Here is a 22,223-nt window from a genome sequence, read left to right as displayed (position 1 = left end):
TGCTAGCTAGCATCACTGCCTCAGCTCCATCTCAGATCATCAGGCATTAGATTCTCATAAGGAGTGCGCAACCTAGATCCCTCGCACGCGCAGTTCACAGTAGCGTTTGCGCTCCTATGAGAATCTAATGCCGCTGCTGATCTGACACGAGGCAGAGGCTCAGGCGGTAATGTGAGCGATGGGGGCGGCTGTAAATACAGATGAAGCTTCACTCGATCGCCTGCCATTCACCTCCTGCTCTGCAGCCCGGTTCCTAACAGGGAACCCCTGTTTTATTCTATCTTTTCTCTTGCCCCTTTTAATAAAAAGTTCATTTATGACATCCTAGATAAAATTTGTTGCCTAAGCACCAAGGCTGGGTCATAGAAATTTCATTATTAACTGCATCTTGAAGTGTTGTGGGCATTGCTTTGGTACCACCCAATCATATGCTATCTTTTGGTCACTAGCATCTTATATTGTTTGTATAGTTATTTAAACGTACTTGTGTTGCTGACAAACTCTTCCCTAGGTGGATGCCATTGGATGTGAATGTGTTCATAGTGTAGAGGGAAAACATGTGGCTCGAGTGCTGGACTGTGAGTTTGAATCTGAGTCCACAGTTATTACCCATGTGACACTGTGTTTCATGGACCCTTGCCCCCATTTCCTCATCTGTAAAATGATTATAACACTGTGTAAAATATATTAAGCACTAAATATAAGTTATTGTCATTTACTCACAGGTACATATTTTAGATAGCTGCTAAAGACATACTGATAATGAGCTGTAATGTGATTTTTAATTTAGCCCTATTTCAGACTCTTCCCACTCAGTCAAGTTCGGCCACCTCCCCAGTTCTCTGTTACTCTAAATCCTCAAACTTTAGTGTTCCCGAGAATCACTAGAACAGCTTCTTAAATCAAAGACTGCTTTGCTTTTGATTCCCATGATTTGTAGAGGGGCCTGATAATTTGCTTTTTTAACAAGTTCCTAGGTAATGCTCATACTGCTGGCCCAGAGGAACTAGATTTTCAGAACCACTGCTCTGTCTGAATGTCAACGTCTTTAACACGGGTTTTATTAACCAACACAGGGAGGGCTTTCTAATTAAACTCCTTACCAATAACCTCGCCTCTTTGGCTGTGTATTCTAAACATAGACAGCAGTGCTGTTCCCAGATCTCTTCTTTAAAGCATTCTTTAAAGACTTCAAGATGTCCAGCATATAAACCTATATGTTCTCATTTCACACCATGAAACTATAAATTCCTTTTATTCTACTTAGAAAAAGCTATTTTCTTTTCCTTCTCATCTTTTGAATTTGTGCTCTTCTTCAGTTAGCTTGGCCAGCGGCTAGAGGCAGGACTGAGTTCCTACAGGACTGAAGGCACTGCGTTAGGGTTCAAATCTGACTTTACTAACTTATCAGCCACGTGGCCTTATGCAGGTGAGGATGCTTGTTTCCATATAAAACGTAATACTGGCCATCCAAATAGCCAGGCACCATTTTAAAAAAGAAAAAAAAAAGTCCCTTTCAGGTCCTGGCATACCAGGTCTTCAGTCTGACCAGCATCAGCCACAGGAAAGATCAGTGACAAAAACTGACAACCTGGGATCTGTCACCTGCATTCACCAGCACAGTCTATCATACATATACGCCACAGAAGAAAGCAACATGGGATCATTGAGAATGGAACTAGAGTTGGAAGGACAACTATAAGGCAAGTTAGGGTGATATAAAAACTGAGATATAATTTGCAAATTCCCTAGTAAATACAGATATTCAAATCCAGAACCAGACGTCACGCCCATACCATGAGTTCAATTTCCTGAATGCCGGAGCACTTACACCATATAAACCAATTCAATCTATCTTTATGGATATATGTTCTGGAGCATATGTTGCCATTTGAATTCACTGAAAGGAATTTAATCATGCAATTTGAATTGAATCTCTAAATAGGTTTATCTGGGAATCTATAATTTAATCCCCATCCAATTCAGGACAAATAGATTAGATTACACATTTTGTCAGAGTGATATTTTGAAGTTAGTACTGTAGTAAAGTTAGTGTGACTATCCCACGACAAAGATCCCTTTTCCAGGTAAGTAAAAGGCATATTAACCATTTCTTTACCATGGCATATTAAGCCGTTCAAAATTTGTCTCCATCCTGCCTCTCCTGTCTTATCTTTACCTCAACTTCTGCCACTTACCCCACAAACATCCTAGGCTCCAGCAACATGAACTCCTCTTCCCTAAATACACTGCATTTTTTCACTTCTTTTGCCACTGCCCATGCGATTCCCTCTCTAAAAATGATCTTTTCTCCTACCTAGGTCTCTTACTATCCCATTCATTCCTCTACCAAATTGTTGGAAAATTTTCTGAACTCCTCCAGTTTTTCAAGCATAGACTATCACAAATACCTAAAAAAAAAAAAAAAAAAATGCCCGGGGTATGTAATAGTATATTTACATTATTTTTGTGCTGTATGAATGAAGTGTCAAGATAAATGGTTAAATCTACATCCATGTTTAGGAATTTAAAATAACCCAAACCAACAAACAAAAGAAATCCACCCTCCCCTCTTCAATTTATCCTTGCAGGCTTTTGGTTAGCTCTTTCATTGCCTAAAATATATAACAAATTTAGGCTGAACTTTGATTCGAATGCTAAACAAATTGGTTATGAAGAATAAGGGAATTCATTGTCATATTTTCCTACTCATGTTATAAACAGATGTCTTTCTTTCCCATACTATGTAAAAGGAAAATAAAACACCACCAAGCAAAGATGCTTGCTGCCAAGTTGAATTGCAGAGCAAACACTTATAGCCAACTTATAAATCCTTGAAAATAGGGTTTTATAATGGAAATACTGGCACCATTTTAACTATAACCATTCAAATAATATCACTATAGCAGAACTTATAATCTAATATACCTGTTCTGGGACGGATGAGAGACTTAGCTATAGGTTTCGGAAAAACTTCCAGTGGCTCAATTCAAATTGAATGATCATTCCGTATAGTTCAAATCTCTTAGAATATTTATCTTTATTTCAAAATGTGTAGTATATGCTCCAAAACATTTAAAAGATAGAATATATTTTTGATACTTGTATAAAAAGGTATGATCTCTGAGAGGCATTTCCAAAAATCATCAATCAGTTTTTTTTCAACTGTCTTCTTTTTCTCTCATGAAAGAATTACTTTCCTCAGGTTTTCTGTTCTATTGCTGAGATGATTCCCCCAGAGACCTGTATGTTTATCTTGACAGGTGTTAGTAGATCTGTAAACCTCTGTGGAATTGTTCCTAGTTGCGTTGAGGTACAGGAGAAAACATTATGTCTGCAAACTAATGAACTTACCTTATTGCATTCTAAATAAAATAAACCACCCAGCAAGTGGAATTAATCTACTAATGTCTTCCTAATGAAGTTTTCATTAGGCATAATAAAAATGGTGTGGTCTTCAATATTTAACACGTGATAGGTATTAAAGCATATCTGATGATTTTTTAAATGCATACCTGATAATTGCCTTTATATTATTTTCAAATGAACTAGTTTACCCTCAGATTGCTTTAAGCACCTAATCAAAGAGATACAAGAAACATTTCTAGACTTAAGGGAATGTTTTATATCCAAATGGACAGAAGAAATGTCTCATCTACCATTATCCTTAAATAATTAAAACCAGATTTGCTGTTCTAATTTTTAAGAATGGAGATATATAATAGTGTGCAATTTTCTGTGCTATGTAAAATGTCACTCATTAATGAAATTTAGCCAAATACTGAGAATGGAAGTGTGTTAGTCCAATTCACAGTGGTTTGCTTTAAAATAATGCTACCTCCTAGCATAGCAAACAGCAACTTAAATTCTGATGAGAACTGGATACTTTACTGGCCAATGGAAGAGCAGCTACAAACACAATCAGTGTCCTTTCTTATTGGCAACATTTTGATTTGTCATTTGTTAAAGAAAAAATTCAAAGCATCATGCAGAAACACCTACCTACTTCAGAAAATCATCAGTTTGGGATCATGTGATATCTCGTTCCATCTAACATTTACAGTAGCATGTAGACGAGCCACAAAGAAGTCACATCCTCATTGCTACACTACGCCACATTCTTAATTTCTCATTTCAGGTTCCCATATAAATTATCTCCCGCTTTGGTATAATCACGGTTGTCCAACTGAGACTTGAAGATCTTATCAGTCATGCATTTTACTATTATTATTGAAATTTACTCATTTCAATGATTACTTACTGCCAAATAAGCATATTATTTACTTCAGAGGCCAGAAAACAAACATAGTAATAGGAGAGTAAAGGTGGGTCTTTTCTCCTTCAGCAGTAGGAGCCAGAAACAGTATGAAAGCAATGGATCATGAAGAAAAGCAATTTCCTACTTGAGGGATTAGACAGTACCCTCTTTTGTACTGTTAAATCACAGTTTTGGTTATTTTTTCAAGTAATACTGATTTTTTTTCAATTTACATAAATATAGTCTCTAGAGGAACTGCAAGAGAACCCCCAAACACAAACCCTCTCAACCAATCAATAGAAGAGATATAAAAAAGCCCTCATTTATGTTTACAGCCTTGAGCAACCCTTCACACAGCATAAAAAAAATAAAAAATAAATAAACGAAACGGCTACACAAGCTAAAGATAATTAGCTTAACAAGGATGACTTCGAACTGAAATGTGAGGCTTTTTTCTTTTCTTTCTTTAGGAAAAATATAGGTGATTTTTATTTTGAAGCAGCTCACATTTGCTAGTATTAGAAAATTGAAAACTGTAAATTTCAGCAAATGTTTGCTTTCCTTTTTAGGTTCACAACAGTATTAACCACTGCCATCAGTCAGTATTACCTTCAGATTTGAGGAAATCTGTAGCATAAAACTGTGCTCTGGAATATCATGTGCAAATCTTAATCAATTTAAAATGTATTTACATTCAAGGAGGAGTAAAGCATACTCTTAAATAATAAAGGCAAATAATAGTTACATGTACAAAACAGGGGGAAGGAAAACCATGAGCCTGTTTTCACAGCCCATTTTTTTAAAGGTTTATTGCTGATATGAGTCATGTTTAAGGAAGTTGCACATTTTCTATGCAGAAGACCGTTATGTCAGATAATTAAGAACAAAAAGCCCCCATAGCTAAATAGAAGCGTTGTGACAAAACCTTATAATTTATTTCAACTTATTCCTCAGTTATCCGGTTTGCCTAGAATCCTACACTTCATACTGTTAACAGACACCTGACGTATGGTGGTTGGTTAGTGGTTAGCTCTAGCTTTTATTTTAATTGTCCTTTTTTTTTCCACTTTGTCAAAATAGTGACACTAAGGTATTTTTGAACTCAATAGCCTACAGAGACATTAAGAGCAAATATACATATTTCTTGTTTTATATATAACTGGAGCAGTATTTTCTAATTTTGGTGGAATAATCTATTGTATTGTGAAAATTAAAGAGAATACGGAACTATACACAGAAACCAAATTAGAAGAGTACAGATCTATAACCCATAGAATAAAATTTGACTGTTACAATCAAACAGTTTTGGAAGAAGTGTGAAGTTGTTCAGTATGGCTGAGATAAGTAGAATTTGGAGCAATGAATGATATTATTTTCACCCAGTTTAAATTCCTCAATCCAGTAATAGAACGATTAAAAACAGGTTAGTTGGGCAAATGAAGTTTGAATCCACTGGGTTTCCAGGACTGGGAATTAAAGAAAAAAAATCAAGAGTTGGATTGCTAACAGGTCAAGAATGGAAAATAGGTTACAATTTCCCAGATTTAAAAAAAATAGCATAAAAAGTATATGATTTGTAATGAGACACAGATCTGGTTCTAAAGAATCCAATAGTTTCCCATGACTTACTAGGTGGTAACTATATAGGAATACCAATATTCATTTTAAAAATCAATAACTTTAGTCACTGTAGTTTTTTAGGGACAGCCCAGTCCTTAGATAATGGATCAAGCTATCAACCTAGAAAGGCAGTTGTAGCAGATACTTCTAATTTGTACTCAATATCTACTTTGCCTTCTTCCTGGCAAATTGAACAAATTGTTTTTGGGGGTAGGGAGGGATAAAGTACATAGAAGGGCAATATGCCCCACTAAAAATACTTGCCTTCCCAAACTCCCCTACAGTCAGAGTACCCTTGTGACCCAGTTAATTTTGAGGAAATGTAAATGGAAGTCCTTGGAAAAGGTTTTCTACAAAGCCCTTCAGGCTTTCTGCCACAAAACCTTATTCCTCTTGTCCAAAATGCAGAATCACTGTGTATGGAAGATACCCACTCTGAGACCATGGGGTCAAAATCACACTCTAAGGATGGAGAAGCAAGAGGATAGAAGGAGTCTAAATACTTGACATTTTCCTACTGGAGTTACACTAGCCCTGCATCACCTACCTCTGAGTTTCTTATTAAATTTGAAATGTAAACAATCTTCTGTTTAATCCAATGTAAGTCAGGTTATCAGTTTGGGGAAGCTAAATACATACCTAATATATAACTAATTTCTGGGAAGGATGATTACTTAGGTGAGCAAGTTAGCAATCTTGGGCTCTGGGGGAGACACTTATCCTTAAGGAAAGTCAGTAACATATTGTCCAGAACTGTGATTTTAATGAGTCAGGATATGCTTTGGGTTCCTCCAGAACCACATGCATTTTAGAAAGTTAAGGTAGTTGCTTTAATACAGGCGCCTATTAAAGATAATAATTGGGAAATAAAGCTATCCAAGGCCCTTAAACAAGAAGAAAATGCCTTTGAGTAAAGAATGCTATGGCACTAAAGGGAAGTGTTCTCTCTTTGTCTTCCCTAAGCATGCCAGGGAAAAGTAAGAGAACATTCCATTTTCTAGAGATAAGGAATTAGAACCTGCCAAAGACACACTCTCAATCAGATGGGTATCTGAAGTGGGCTTATTAGTAATAAACTCATCTTCCCGGGGTATATACTTAAGTGTGAGTAGGTACAGCTGATATACATTTATTTGTCCATTTATTCATTAAAGTATCAAATAATTTATTTATCTAACAAATATTCATTGAGTACCTACTCTACAGCAGGATGTGTACCAGGCCCTGAGCTCATCCGGAAAGAAACATTTGGGGACTTGGTTCTAGTTGAGGAAAGGAGCCTTTGAGGTTATTGCCTCCTTATCTTGAACTGGGCTGATCCCAATCCTCTCCTGAAGTCCATGAAAGGATGATATGTCCCTTGTGATTTATAGAAACTGCCCTGTCAATGGGATTGAATTGGAGCTGAAAGAGTATTCTTACGTCAGTTAATATAGTTTCATACTCAAAGGGTTTCAAAGCAGCACCGTGCACAATTCAGACACGCTTATCGACCAGGTGCTTACCACCTATTTGGCAGATGCTGTTTATAAAGTTTTTAAGAAACAAATATTGATCCAAACAATCCCTTGCATTTAATATTCTATCATTCTGGAAGGCCACTATTAACTTTGATGTACACATGCAATTACCTGTCTGACTAAAGAGTTTCAATTGTCCTAACTTTTGGTCACCACACCATGATTAAACGCATAGAAGCAACAAGTTGTTGACTTGGGCAGCCAGAAAACCACTGTGGCATAAGATTGATAGTTATATCGCCTACCAAACAATGTCTTTGTCGTTGCTTCCTACAGTACTCAAAGTCCCAGATAAGAATTTAAAGCTGGATTTTGTTCTTACTTCTGCGTACATGTTATTTATGCAAATGTAAATAAAATGTATCTAGGAAGAATCCAGAAGGTCCACAGGGGAGTGAAGATTGTTTAAATTATTGTAGAGCTCACAAAACACATTTTCAACTGGCAGGGCATCCTCTTTATCAGACTACCATATGCTTCAAAGTAAGAAAAACTAACATGCATAAATGTAAAGTCTTGCATGTAGGTTTGAGAAAATCAGTAGCATAAGCACAGGATGAGGGAGACCGGATTCTGTAGTTCTTAGTGTAAAAAAGTACCACGAGATTTTCACTGAACAAAAATGTAATCATAGACAACAGTTTGACGCAACTGTTAGAAAAACTGCATGAATTGAATTGTAGTATGCAGTTCATTTTTCTGCACTTTACATAAGACACATATAGAGTATTGTTTGACACGCTGGGTTCCCTGTTTTAAAAGATACATTGACAAAAAGAAGAACGACCAGATGCTCAGAAAAGCCATAGGTATGCTTTATTGGCTTTGCAGCTAGAGGAAGAGCCGATAGGTGGAAACATAATAATAAAGAAGCAGATTTGAGCACTAACGTATGTGAACTGAAGCTTCCAGAAAGAACCTTCTAGAAACTAGAAGGGGATTTGGAACTAATGTGCATTTCCACAAAGTAATTTCTGATTTATTCTCCTGTCCTGGGATCTTGCCTGTGGACATGTCCTCAGATAAAAAAAATAATGGAGCTTGTGAGAAATAATAAAGAGAGCTTTAGGTCTAATTGTCAGCCAAGGAAATTGAAAGTAGGTTCCTACGCAAGAGCTGTTGAGGAGAAGCGCAAAGGCTACCCTCTGATGTATATGGCTGTTACCCTGGCTAGGAAAGTAACTCATCCCCAAGTACCTTCTTGAGGAGCTAAGCAACTATCCACAGGAAAGTAGACATATTTATTATTTCACATATCTTCAATCACATGTCCTTAGCTCCAGGGAAATGTATTCCATGTTCTTCAGGAAGGGGTGCAGGAGGGAAGTACCATAACACATGTAAGACAAATAAAATAATTCTAACACTAAGAAACTGAGAATGTATGGCCACCAGTTTGGAAGCCTAAAAATAAATAGTCTAAAACAAGGGAAGAGAGGAGACCTCTTTGGAGAATATAGAAGGGCAAGGTCAAAATGATCTGAGAAAAAGGTGGGTGGTGAAGTCATCATAGCAACGGCAGACACAGAGTAAAAGGGCAGATGTGAAATAAACCAAACAAATGCATACATTAACTTACTGTATATTATGTATATTCTATGTATTTTCCATTGGACTCTGTTGCAATTAGACTGTACTAACCAAATTACCAACTTCTGGCTAAGTTTATTATGTGCACTCTATTTGATAATAAGCATAAAGAGTTTTATCCGTGCTCAATTAGAAATCACCTGGGCAGATGTTACAGGAGGTTAAACAAATTCTACAATTCCAAATACATAGGCTCAAATAAATTTAAATAGCATGATGTTACCTGTCTTCTGTATTCTGGTAGAATTGATGCACAGCTACCTTAGGTACTCTTCATCTGAAAAAGCAGCCAGTTTTTGAAGTTCTTTATGATTTCTGACTATAATTCCCCTCCAAAACATTCCCTATGGTCTCAAACACTCACATATCTGAAGCAAACGGGCATTTCTATAGGAGGTGATACTGAAACAACCACTGAACCACAACTCCCACGGGTTGCTATTAGAAGTGGTGACCAGCGTTCCTTCCTACTCATCTCTGTGAGCTCTGATGTTTCCTAAAAGTACACAGACCAATCATGGTCTTAATCTCCCAGTGTCAGAGAGGAGGAGAGGTAGGGGAGGATCATAAAATCACAACATAGAGGAGGTCATACGAACTGAGCAAATTAGAGAATGCAGATAAAAGAACAAAATAAAGGTATAAAATGAATAATAGCCGTGGTTAACAGGCAAAGATAAACATATCTCTTGATAAAAGGTATATATTTATTCTAGTTATTGAAGACTCTCCTTAATTTCTACCTCTTCCACAATTTCAGCCATGATTTTATCATGAGCTTAACCACCAAATAGTTTTTCCTCTCTGTGTGTACAGACTATCTCTACAGCTAGACTGCAGCCGCATGAGGGTAGGGCCAATGTCTCATGATTTTCTGGTTCTGCATTTCATTAGCAGGTGTTCCTTTCAAAATGCAGTCTGCCAATTACTCACAGCACTTTCATGTGAAACCACGATTTAAAGTTGTACTTCACCCTGGACTTACTGAATTTCTGAGGATGTGCTCAGGAATCTGCATTCGTAACAAAAGACTGGACAACACTAGTGTCACAAATATTTGCTAGCCTAAGGCCTTGCACAGAGCAGGTGTTTGTAAATGTCTGGTACTGCTGTTAAGATAATGCTTTCTGGCATGTCCATATGTGTTTATGAGAAACAAAGAAATGCTGATTTGCTCAGTGTGTCCTCTGTCAGCCACTAGATAGTAAATGCCCTGAGGGTTGATGTCTTGCCCAGATGGTTCTTTGTATCTCCTTTTAAATTTTTTTCTATAGCACTAGGCACTTCCTACAATGCACCATAAATAAGATATGATAAGAAGGAAAAAGAGAAAGGTGAAGGAGGAGGAACGGGGGAGGGGGGGGGGAAGACGAGTTTATGGTTGGGAGGGACAGAACAGGAGGTTATTCCAAAAGCTTCTTTACTTTGATGGACTGGAATTCAAAAGAGCTAATGAAGTTTCTACTTAATTTTTTCTACTTAATTCCTTTGCTCTACACTTACTAACACTGAGAATTATCCCCTATGGTATTTTTGAGATTACTAAAGACAGTCTTCCTGTGATAAACTATAATGGAAAAGAATATGAAAAAGAATGTATATATATGTATAACTGAATCACTTGGCTGTACAGCAGGAATTAACACAACATTGTAATTCAACTATACTTCAATAAAAAATAAATTAAAAAAAAAATACAGTCTTGTGTGAATTGAAGATAGACCACATTTTGAAGGGCTAGCATAAAACAAACCTGTATTATAATAGTAAGGAAATGTTGGTCTCTATTTCTCCTCCTAAAATCGATCTAAAGGAAATCATTTCCATTTCTATATGCACATGTATGTTTGCATATGTATGTATGTATAATTACTTCATATGGATAAACTCAGCAATGATCTCTGCCAATTAAGGGCAGTGCTAATGCTAATGAGCTGTAAGAGGGACTCACCCAGTCATTCATGCCTTCCAATTGTCTTGTACTGCAAAAGGCATTCCTCATCTTTCACTCAGGTCTAACTCCCACACAGACCTTCTGTGCTCTTGTTTTATTATTACAAACAGACAAAAATTAAAATTGGAAATCAAGACTTGAGAACATGTTTATTTCTAAACCAATAGGGAAATGAGGCTTTATTGCCTCTATTTGCTAGGATTCAATTTTTCAAATTGTGAGAAGACCCCTGCTTTCCATTTCCATTTTGTCCTACTGAGAATGGGTCTTATACTCAAGAACTGCTTTCTAACAGAACATCAAATATACATATGTGTGTGTGTGCGTGTGTGTATAAGAATGGAAAGCTCTATCTACGTTAAAGATCTCTCATCACTACACATTAATTATGAGGATTCTGTGGCCTAGATGGGTTAAGTGATTACTCAGAATTGCAAAGTTAATTAAATTACAGATCAGATTCTTTTCCTGGGATGTATGAATAAGCTTCAAAGGGACCAAGAATCTTCAAAATTATGTGCAAATTTTTTGTGTGCATCTGTGCATTTTTGTGGAGACAGGATCCATAATTTTATCAGACTCTCAAAATGTTCCTCAGCGTAGTTGGGATAGTTACTGCTAGAACTGTAATTTATAAAATATTTGTAGAAACTAAAGAAGAATAGAGTTGAAGGTCATGAAACCCAAACTTCCAGTCAATACTATTCTTAGGTAATATTTCTGGTGGAGAGCATGCAACCTCTACCTGGGATCTTCAGATAAATAACAACTTACCACCTCTCATGTTAGCAGTGTTCAAAGCTCTAATTATTAGAAAGGGATTCATATCTCTGTACATTTTCCTTTCTATATTTTCTCACAAAGGTCCAACTACTGCCTTTCACAGCCACACAAAAAAAGCCATTTTTTGCTTACTCAGAATGTCTTTCAAATATTTGAAGATAACAGTTATATTCCCTAGAATCTATGCTTCTCTGATCAGAACAGCCTCAAAGTTGCTATTCTACTCATAGACATTTAGAGCTGGAAGAAACACATTTCAGTTTGTCAATATTCTTTAATAAATATGTAACCAAAAACTGAAAACAATGCCCCACTTGTGACCTGATTAATCTATGACTAGACTAACTCTGGCGGGTATTTTGCCTTTTTTTTCTTTTCTTTCTTTTTTTTTTTTTTTTGCTGGGAGGATCATAGTATTTTACTGTCTAACTGGGAAGATCAGGGGTTAATGACTTTTCCAGAAGTTTCCCATCTGAAATGCAACAGAGCAAAGGGCATGAACTTGGCCATTCACACCCAACTCCAGATAGTTACATTTCCAAATTTAATAGTAATGGGGTTCACATAAATAAAGCACCTGAAATTTCCAAAAGAGAAACACTATAGATTCTTATTTTATATGAAAAATCTGGCATTTTTTCCACAGGTTAAGTCAGAAACAAAGAATGGACTACCTCAGATTTATAAAATGAGTACAGGAAGGATGACTTAGAATACAAAGTTTTTCCATTTCAAGTGTCAGAAAAATTATTGTCAGATTTATTTGATTTAAAAGTTCCAAAACCACTTCCTTGCAATGTATGCTCACAGCCCAAACTTCAACAATGTGGCAACAATCGCGCAAATAATTTAAACCTAGTAAATGGACAAAATGAAAAATTCAGTCTCTTTCCCCATTCCGATATTGATTTTCTACATCAACAGTCCCCAAAGACTGTTAAGAGGAACACTAATCCTAACAGATGCTCAGTGAAGATAAAAGACCGACAGCTAAATACATTTCAAAAATATCCCCTACCACATCTGCTTCTTCGTGATCCCCACTGCAAATTACACATTTCAGGCTCCAACACCCACCCCTTTTAAAGACACCTATTAGCATCCCACAACACCAATGTTGCCCAAAACACATTTGGGGAATGACTGTACCACACTGATCCAATTAACCAAATTTCTATCAATTCTCTACTTTATGTTTTAATACCTTAACAAGTATGAGTGTATACTCTTGGGTAGTGAGACTTGTGAGTATACATTCTCCTTTATGATAGACACTCCTGTGCCTGGGTCCTGATGAGTCACAGCATACCCTATGGAGGAGTTAGGTTAGGCCACAGGCTTTTTGTTTTTTGTTTTTTTTTTTTTTCAGATTTATGTAGATGAAGGCTCTAAGATCAGGCTGGAAATTGTTGATATTCCTCTTCTACTCCTAGCAGTAGATGGCTAAGTAAACTCATTGCTTCCCCAGCCCCCATATTCTCACTTGCAGAAAGATCTAAGAATGATAGTGATAAAGATTCAGATTTGTGAGGGAGATTTCACTTTGGCTTCAAGTCCATGTTGGGTGCTTTAGTTACATTTTCTAGAGAGTTCTGCATGGAAGGAATTTAGGCACACATTTTGTGTTGTTCTCTGAGAATCCTGGGAGAGTAGGGAGTCCCAGAAGAATAGTACTCAAGACGTTTCTAGGTCATGGCTATAATGTACTCATCAAAATAGCACCAAAGTTACTGTGGCCATAGTTTTTCTGCTTGTTTTTTTTTCCATATGTTTTAAAAATTCATATTAAAGTATCTGCAGGTGAATGAGGCAATGTCCTGGATTTGCTTCAAAACAATCCAGTCGGAGGGTAGAAATGGAAGGGGTTGAAGTTACAGATAAAACAGTATTAATCTGTTAGATAAATGTTAGAACTGGGTGATAGATTCATTTGGATTCTCTTTACCTACCTGTTCTCTTTATTGTGATTGATATGTTCTGTGATTAAAGTTAAATAGTAATAATAACACACCAAAATCTCACACAGAACTTCCAGCTTGTATAAATTAACTCATAGATATGAGTGTGGGAGTTTTTGCGAAACAGTCAAGGCATTCACTATTGTAACTAACAGTTTTTGCTGAGGCTGCTATTATCAACTGCAGCACCCACATACACATAGTATTCCTGGGCATATTCTCTTTATTCGAGTAATTGACCCCATTTGACCAAAGAGAAAATATTAAAATCATCATAAAAGTATGTAATTACTGATTGCATGGTAAGCCTATATGATATGAAAATTGTAACAGTCAATATCTAATGTAGAGTCAAGAATCATAGTCAATATATTGAGGCAATGTTTTTAAAATCCATATTTTGTGAATTGCAAATAATTCCAGCTTGAATGCTAGCGAATGCAACAAGTTTCTGTAAAAGCTTTTGAGTTTCAGAGGCTTCCTTTTGATAGATTTCTTAAGTTATGGAATGCAGCCATCAGCAGTCTGTAGAAAAATGAAATACTGCAAGTCTATTTTTATGCAGCTGGGATCAAGCTACTAAATGGATCAAAAGAAATAATTTCTTTGAAGAGGTGGCTGTTGATACCAGTGCCCTAAAAATAAGTGCAATTTTGTGGGTACGAAAACTTGTTTATACTTCAGTGGAAGTAACTATAGATAAGTTTCCATATATACACTTGCACCCAATATATATCGGATGCCACTCTGAACATATTTTAATATACATCAGTTTAACATCACTGCTATTAAGCAGAAATTGCATGCTAGTTCGTGAATAATTGGCATAGTTAATGACAATTATTCCTACTAGGCTTAGCTTATTGGTTAATAATAAAAAAAACCAAAATCATTACCCAACTCTTACTCTGTGCCAAATACCAGCTAAATACTTTCCAATATTATTTTATTTTATCTTTGAATTAAATTTGATTTTAATAACTAGCTATTATTACCACCATTTTATAGATGCAAAACTGACTCTTTGAGAGAGTTTAAAGTGTAACTTGCCAAAGGTTATACAGCTAGTATGTCTCTGAGTTGGAATTTGAATGCTAGTCTAATTCCAAAACTCTTAATCACTAAATTATATGCTATCCTTTTAGGTTAGATAGCACATCAACTGATTCTAAAGTATAGGAAAAAATGTTAAGAAACAAGAGTATCTTTTTAAATCTCATTGAATGTGAAAATAAGCTTGTTTACTGAAAATTCTGTAAATTGAACAACGATAGCAATAAACAAGGGATGCTGAAAACTACAGAGTTCAAGTGTAAGGAACAGCCAAGACAGATAAATAATAACGTCACATAATAAAAGTTTTCATCACAGTAAAAAGTCAGAAAAAAATAAAACAGGGTATAAGAGGGATGGTTGATCTAGGAGTGCAAATGAAAAAAATTTAAATAGTTTTTTAAAAGGAAATGATTTCAGGGCTTCCCTGGTGGCGCAGTGGTTGAGAGTCTGCCTGCTAATGCAGGGGACACGGGTTCGGGCCCTGGTCTGCGAGGATCCCACGTGCCACGGAGCGGCTAGGCCCGTGAGCCACAACTGCCGAGCCTGTGCGTCTGGAGCCTGTGCTCCGCAACAAGAGAGGCCGCGATAGTGAGAGGCCCGCGCACCGCGATGAAGAGTGGCCCCCGCTTGCCGCAACTAGAGAAAGCCCTCGCACAGAAACGAAGACCCAACACAGCCATAAATTAATTAATTAATTAATTAAAAAAAAAAAAAAGGAAATGATTTCAGATATTGAGCTGCATGAGCTGCTTGTAAATTCTGGAGATTAATCCTTTGTCAGTTGCTTCATTTGCAAATATTTTCTCCCATTCTGAGGGCGGTCTTTTCGTCTTGTTTCTCGTTTCCTTTGCTGTGCAAAAGCTTTGAAGTTTCATTAGGTCCCATTTGTTTATTTTTGTTTTTATTTCCATTTCTCTAGGAGGTGGGTCAAAAAGGATCTTGCTGTGATTTATGTCATGGAGTGTTCTGCCTATGTTTTCCTCTAAGAGTTTAATAGTGTCTGGCCTTACATATAGGTCTTTAATCCATTTTGACTTTATTTTTGTGTATGGTGTTAGGGAGAGTTCTAATTTTATTCTTTTACATGTAGCTGGGGTGGGAAGGAGACACAAGAGGGAGGAGATATGGGGATATATGTATAGCTGATTCACTTTGTTATAAAACAGAAACTAACACACCATTGTAAAGCAATTATACTCCAATAAAGATGTTTAAAAAAAAAAAAAAAAGGAAACCATTTCAGGCTCTGAAGTAAAAAATAAATACAAATACTTTACAGATAATAATAAACAAACTAACCAACAAGCTCTCAAAGTAGAATTACATAGACTTAGTTCTAGAGGACAAAAATTCCTCCAGGTAGCCTCTGACTCATTCAGAACTTCTATTATGTAAAGACCAGAGGATGCTGGCTGTAGCAAGCCTTTACCTTCAAAGTCCTGTGGGAAAAACCAAATGACTACAGAAAATTTTAGTTTAAAAGACAATCTAAGTACAATAATATTAGACATTATCTAAGGTTAACAAAATAAGATGCAAAAAGCAAAAAAAAAAAAAAAAAAGATTAATTTTTAGAGATGGTATTATATTAGGAAAAAACTACACTCTGCAATTCAATATTAATTAAATATTTGGATATATATAACTCCTCTATATTGCTGAGGGGGAGAATGTAAAGTAAATGGTGAAGAAGATGATCATTTTTATTATTTTTTTAATAGGCGGAGAAAATACATTTTACAAACTCTATTTGAGGCTTCTAAAAGGCATATAGAGAGTATAAGAATATTTGCTACTATGTAAGTCTGAAAGAGAGGGAATCAGTTTTGATGAAAACTTGTTACTTTAATGGTTTAGATTGTGAGCAAAATTGTCTCCTTCGTGCTCTATTGGCAGCAGTTCTAAGACTTGCTCCATCAAAATTTGAAGTAGGATTGGAAAAAAAATGTAGGGAAATTACAACAAACTTCCCAACAAAGATCCCTTCAACTTTACAATATACTTAAGCTACTCAGGTTCTGCTGGTGGATTTATACAAACATTGGTGAAGTGCAGGTTTACTGAGTTTTGATGCTGTGGTTTTTAGAACAACTTGATTTTGGAGACAAGGAAGTTTCTCTATTCTTTGTTGTTCAGGAAGGGATGAGCTAAGAGATTTAGCTCATAAAAATTCAATTAATTCAATTAATAAAAGTAATGCAGTCCTTTGCAAGGGAAACGTTCACTAAAAAACGAATAGTAGACATAGAAATAATTCTACATGGCTGATGACTGAGCATGCCATTCGGCAGTACTTTGTTCCCTTGGCATCTGGAGAGTTTGCTGTAGAGTTTAGAATCATAGATTTTTAGAGCTGGAGGATGACCCAATAACAATTTCAATCTTCTCAACTTACCGATAAGGTGCATAAGTCTGAGAAAGATGAACCGGTTCTCTATGTGACTCTCAACAAGTCACACAACCTCTCTGGGCTTCAGTTTTCACATCCTTAAAATGAAAAGTTGGGACTTGTTCATCTCCAAAGTACCATCATGTGAAACACAAGACGGTTTCCTAATCTATCAAAAGATAGAATGAGGTAACGGCAGACATTAAATTGAGATCTCAATCCCCACCCCCCAGACCGCCTGGTCTGACCAGTCCAGTTTGCATTCTGACACTGGCTCACATATTTGACCGTCATTACACACTTACGAGATGTGTAAGTGAAGAAATGATGTGAAAAATATCCCAGAGAAGTCACACACATTTTAGAAGGGTCAATTTATGAGGAACGAGTAAAGTGGTTGAATCTGAACATTTGTGTTAATTCCAAACAAAGGTGATGGAAAGTGGGAAAGAAGAAGATTGCAGCTCTGTAAGGTATAGGGAGAAGGAAGAGTCAGCAGTAATCAGGATTTTTCTTTTTAATTGTTCAAGTTCAATGACTATCATTTAGCTCTATGACTCTAGGCAGCTGCCAAGAGTCGTGGAATCTTGATCTCAAGAGTCAGCTAAAACAGGCTAGACCATGTAGGCACAAGGGAAAAGAGAAGCATGCAATATAGGTATTCAGTATTGGTAAGCTAGATTGGCCATGTAAATATTCACTTGTCAATACAGCTGCTACCTAAAGAATCTAAAGAATGGAGGCCTGGCCTAGTAACTGGCTTTTCTTCTTTTGGGGTGATTTTCACATGTGGTCACCTAGTAATTCCAAGAGAATTTGCTGTAGGTAGATGCTGGTAACCATTGAATATAGTAATTTAGGGCTATTAATAATATAGGAACAGAAAGAGGGAGAAAGATGTAGCAATAAAAGTAGATATGGCTGATTCCTAATTTTGTGAACAAAATAAAGCTGTTTATTCTGAAAGGTGATTGTGAACTTGAAATTTGTGAAGGGAATTCAAGATCAGATCAGGTAACTTTAGGAGGAAAACCTTTCCTGACCCAGTTAGGCTATTATGTTCTGATAAGGCTCCCTTACTTCACACACATATTGCTTCCAGGACTTTCCACTCATGTGACTTTACAAAAATTTGTGGGATCATTTGCTTAATGTACATTTTCCCATAATTTCCAGAGATGACTCTGCCTTATTTATTGGTGTAGTTCCAGCAGAGTATCTGGCACACAGCAGACATTCAATAAGTGTTTGTTAAAAGAAGAAATGTCCACACTGTAATGTGTTTGACGAGAGGAGAGAAATGAAAAGAAGAAAAATGACTATTGAGAAGAAAGAGAGAGAAAGGCAAAGTTTAGAGGAAGGGGAAAAGAGAGATGGACAGACATCAGATTGTCAGGATGACTTTCAAAATTGACCCATTGTTTCACACATTGGGGGACCCAGGGCAAACCCCTGAGGAGTCAATGTACTCACTTTCTCTCCCTGACCGACATATATTTTTCTATCCCTGACACATATATACTGCCTTAGGAATGTTTGCAGAGAAGGGCTAGACAAAAGAGGATGGAAAATGAATATTAGAGAGACTGCCAGGGGAAAATAACAAAGAAACAGACTCTACTGTGTACAACTCCACAGTCAAAGATTTTCTACCTCCCCGAGAATCAGACTAGCTTGCAGGTAGAATATTGACTGCTAGGCAGAGCACCATGGCTATAAAACAGACCACTGAGCTAGGCAATAAAAAACAGAGAGAGAGAATGAGAGGTTTAATGTCTTGTTTATGTCCCCTTTATAGCGTCTTTGAGATGCTCTGCAGTCCCACATCTGGCTTTAGTTCATATGCTTTTCTGATTAAGGCAGTACATACCAAAGCAATCTAATATTAATGTGCAATTTGGAAAAAAAATTAGGCGAGTGTAGAAAAGGAAGGAATCTTCACAAACAGTGTAACTAAATAATAACAGGATACCAGACTTGCTTAATTCTTTATTAAATACATGCTTTATTGTAAGTCTCTAAAACATCTGTAACTCATTTTAAACACTCAATCCTACCATATTGTGTTTAGTGACACTAATCCTTGTTTATAGCCTAATTCTTTGAGAGTAAGATTATGTTCCCAGTGAACAGTTATAAGTAGTTACAGGTTTTATTATAACAGCCCTGATCACAGATTTACAAAAATAATAAATGAAAAAAATGGAAATGTAAATGACTAGGATAATATCCAATAGGAAGAAGATCTTTATTTAAAATGAAGTGTAAATCTTGACTGATGAAATGCCCCTGAAAGTACTTCCAAGAAATGTTTTTTAAACTCTTCATGAAGAACTAAAGTACTGTTTTGAATTTAAACACTGGTTTTACAGTTTGTCACTTTACCATTACACAATTTGTAATGTCTGGAGAAGTTTGGATACTGGATGCAAATTTACTCAAGTATTCAATATTCCACATTGCTGGGAAATGATTCTAAATATATCTATATCTATATATCTATCTATATAGATATATATCTATCTACATAGATAGATATATAGATATATGTTTTCCCCCCTAAGAGATTCTATTTTAATTTTGCTAATACTGAATAACACATCATGACTATCCCAACCGTCAAAATAGTCCTAAGACACTGGTAAAATTGTTTCAAATAAGTAGCTGTTTTGGAAACGTTTCGACATATTTGGCTGCAATCTTTACATTGATAAAAATATAGAGTGGTTAAATGAAGAAATTTGGAAGACAGAGAGGGTTTTATTTCTGGCTCAGCCATTTACTGTCTGACTAAGCCTCTGTTTTCTCATCCATAAGGAGGGAAAAATACCCAAGCACTAGGGATTGTGTCAAGATTAAATAATGTGCCATGTGCAAAATACATAGCATGGTACCCAATATATAATGTGCACTCAGTAAATGGCAGCAATTTATAACTATAATAAGTGATTGTTAGTATTAATAATAAAAGCCACCCATTACCGAGTAGCATTCTTATCATTACAAAGCTTGACATCTATCTCAATTCTAAGAAAGATTACTTACTACCTCCCCTCTTCTGTGAATTTCTACTTATGACATATTATCATCACCAATAACTATTTCTTGTAAGCCTAATAAGCATAACGTATTACATTAGGCCCTCTAAAGAATACAGCCAGAATCAACCATTCTCTCATGGGGGCCACTATCAGATCTTGTACTTCCTCTCTTATGGCAGTAATATTCTATGTTTTGATTATTTATTTGTATCTTATTTAAGCTATTGGATAGAGAACTCTTCATGGATAGGTTTTTACTCTGTATTACCAGCATCTAGTATAATGTCTGGAACATTAGACATGTCCATCCAAAGTTGAAAGAACTAATGGAACATTTCTAGCTTCAAAAAGTTCAAGTTGAGGAGAGACGATACGAATATTAAAAAAAAAAAACCCTACAGAATAAGACAAAGTCTCATTTATTTACATGAGAAGAAATTTGTCCTCTTTGCACTGGTGGACTGCTATGGTTAATTTACGAGGGTGGTAGTGTTCTATCATCGTGACAATATTCTGGCTGGTTACTTTCTATGCTGTGTTTGAAGGAATGGGTTGCAAGACGAGACGGAGGAGGGAACTCTTGAAGAATAAATTACCAAAGAGTACCTGGGGGAAGAATGGGATCATTCACTGGGCTGAGAGCATGCTGGTCTTGTTAGTTTTGCAAGGAAACTGAAAGTAGAAATTGGAATTTAGTGAGATGTCTAAAGGGGACTCAAGCTTTTAAACAGGAGGAAAATCTGCTTTTGGCTGTGGAAAGGAGCTAGAATAATATAGAATGGCATCCAAGAGAGTAATGCCCATCAAGAGAAACTAGCTCGAGATACTAATTTTAAATGCAAGGTGAAGGAGACAAGCTTAACCTAATGGTAGAACCAACCTCCTTGGCCTTACCAGTCAACTAGCAAATATGCTCCAATGTCAGCCAATTGATCAAAGGGACCTTTGCCAGGAGGAGGTGCAGAGATTCCAAGGTCTGGAGCCATAGATGTGTTCTGTAGGAATGACTTTACATGGGCCTTTGAGCTAGTGCAGGATCCTATGTATCACAGCAAGGACTATTAAAGGCAAGACAGAGAAGTTATTTAGTCTTCTGACCACTGGATCTGAGGTAGATTCTGAAAAGCAGATTCTGCAGGGCCCAGAATAGCCATATATTTCTATATGGTAAAGTTTGGAGTCTGGGAAGGCGACATAGGGAGCTGATTCTCACACCTACAAAAGAGGACAGTTGGGATTTTTTTGAGGTTAATGTCTGGGAAGATTGGCTTGACTTTCAGTACAGGCAGAGTAGAGAGTGGTTCAATCTCTGACCAGAACTAAGAGAATTAGTTAAGAAGGGTGTTATAAAAGAAAGTCCTATAACTCATATTTCAATGAAGATCAGGAACCTTTATCACTAGTACACAAAGCCTGGTACAGAGTAGGCACTCAATATCTTCTTGCTAAATTAATTTCTCATTACTCTGTTACTTGCATTGTGTTGATTTGTCTTTAAAAACTAATCATGATTTTAATTTTGAAAGGAGATTCATTTTCTTATGATATTGGGTTATCAAGTGAAAAAGGGCAAATAGCAGTTAAGTATCGACAGTCTTTGAAAATCTATCAAGAATTTTATAGATTCCATTTAGCTGTGAATTACCCTGGGACATGTGAGGGGAAATGTACACCAGTATATACTGGAAAAATGATAAGGCCAAAACTAGACTGCCCTTCTCCAAAAGGACAGGGAAACAAGAAGAAAACTTTTCTCTTGGGCTTTATCACTTATTCTTCTTCGATGTTTATTAAGTGCATGCAGCATGCCAGATCTGAAATAGTCGATGGCCAGGAAGCTTTTCCTCCTGGACAGGCATCATTTCTCCCAAGGTAATGATTTTTCATCAAAGTCTAACACGGAAGCAAAAGATCAGCTACACAGGCATCCATCTGCAACTCCCCACAGGCAGACACTCTGATCCAAGTCTGGATTGGGAAGGGACTAGGCAGTGGGAGGGTGGACTTACTGTGGAAGTCAGATGACTCTGGATCTTTATTCTAATGGAAAGTCA

The 22,223-nt window shown here is 36.5% G+C and overlaps 1 protein-coding gene across 22 annotated transcripts in view; it reads right to left on the bottom strand.

Moving 5' to 3' along the window:
• NRXN1 (neurexin 1) overlaps window positions 1-22,223 on the bottom strand; it is a 1,113,486-nt gene that overhangs the window by 430,720 nt on the left and 660,543 nt on the right. The gene's annotated exons all lie outside the window — the stretch shown is intronic.

This window comes from Balaenoptera borealis (genome assembly GCF_965194805.1).
Source record: "Balaenoptera borealis genome assembly, chromosome: 15".
Classification (NCBI taxonomy): Eukaryota; Metazoa; Chordata; class Mammalia; order Artiodactyla; family Balaenopteridae; genus Balaenoptera; species Balaenoptera borealis.
Note: the sequence above shows the minus strand (reverse complement) of the source record. Positions and strands in the feature narration are given on the sequence as shown.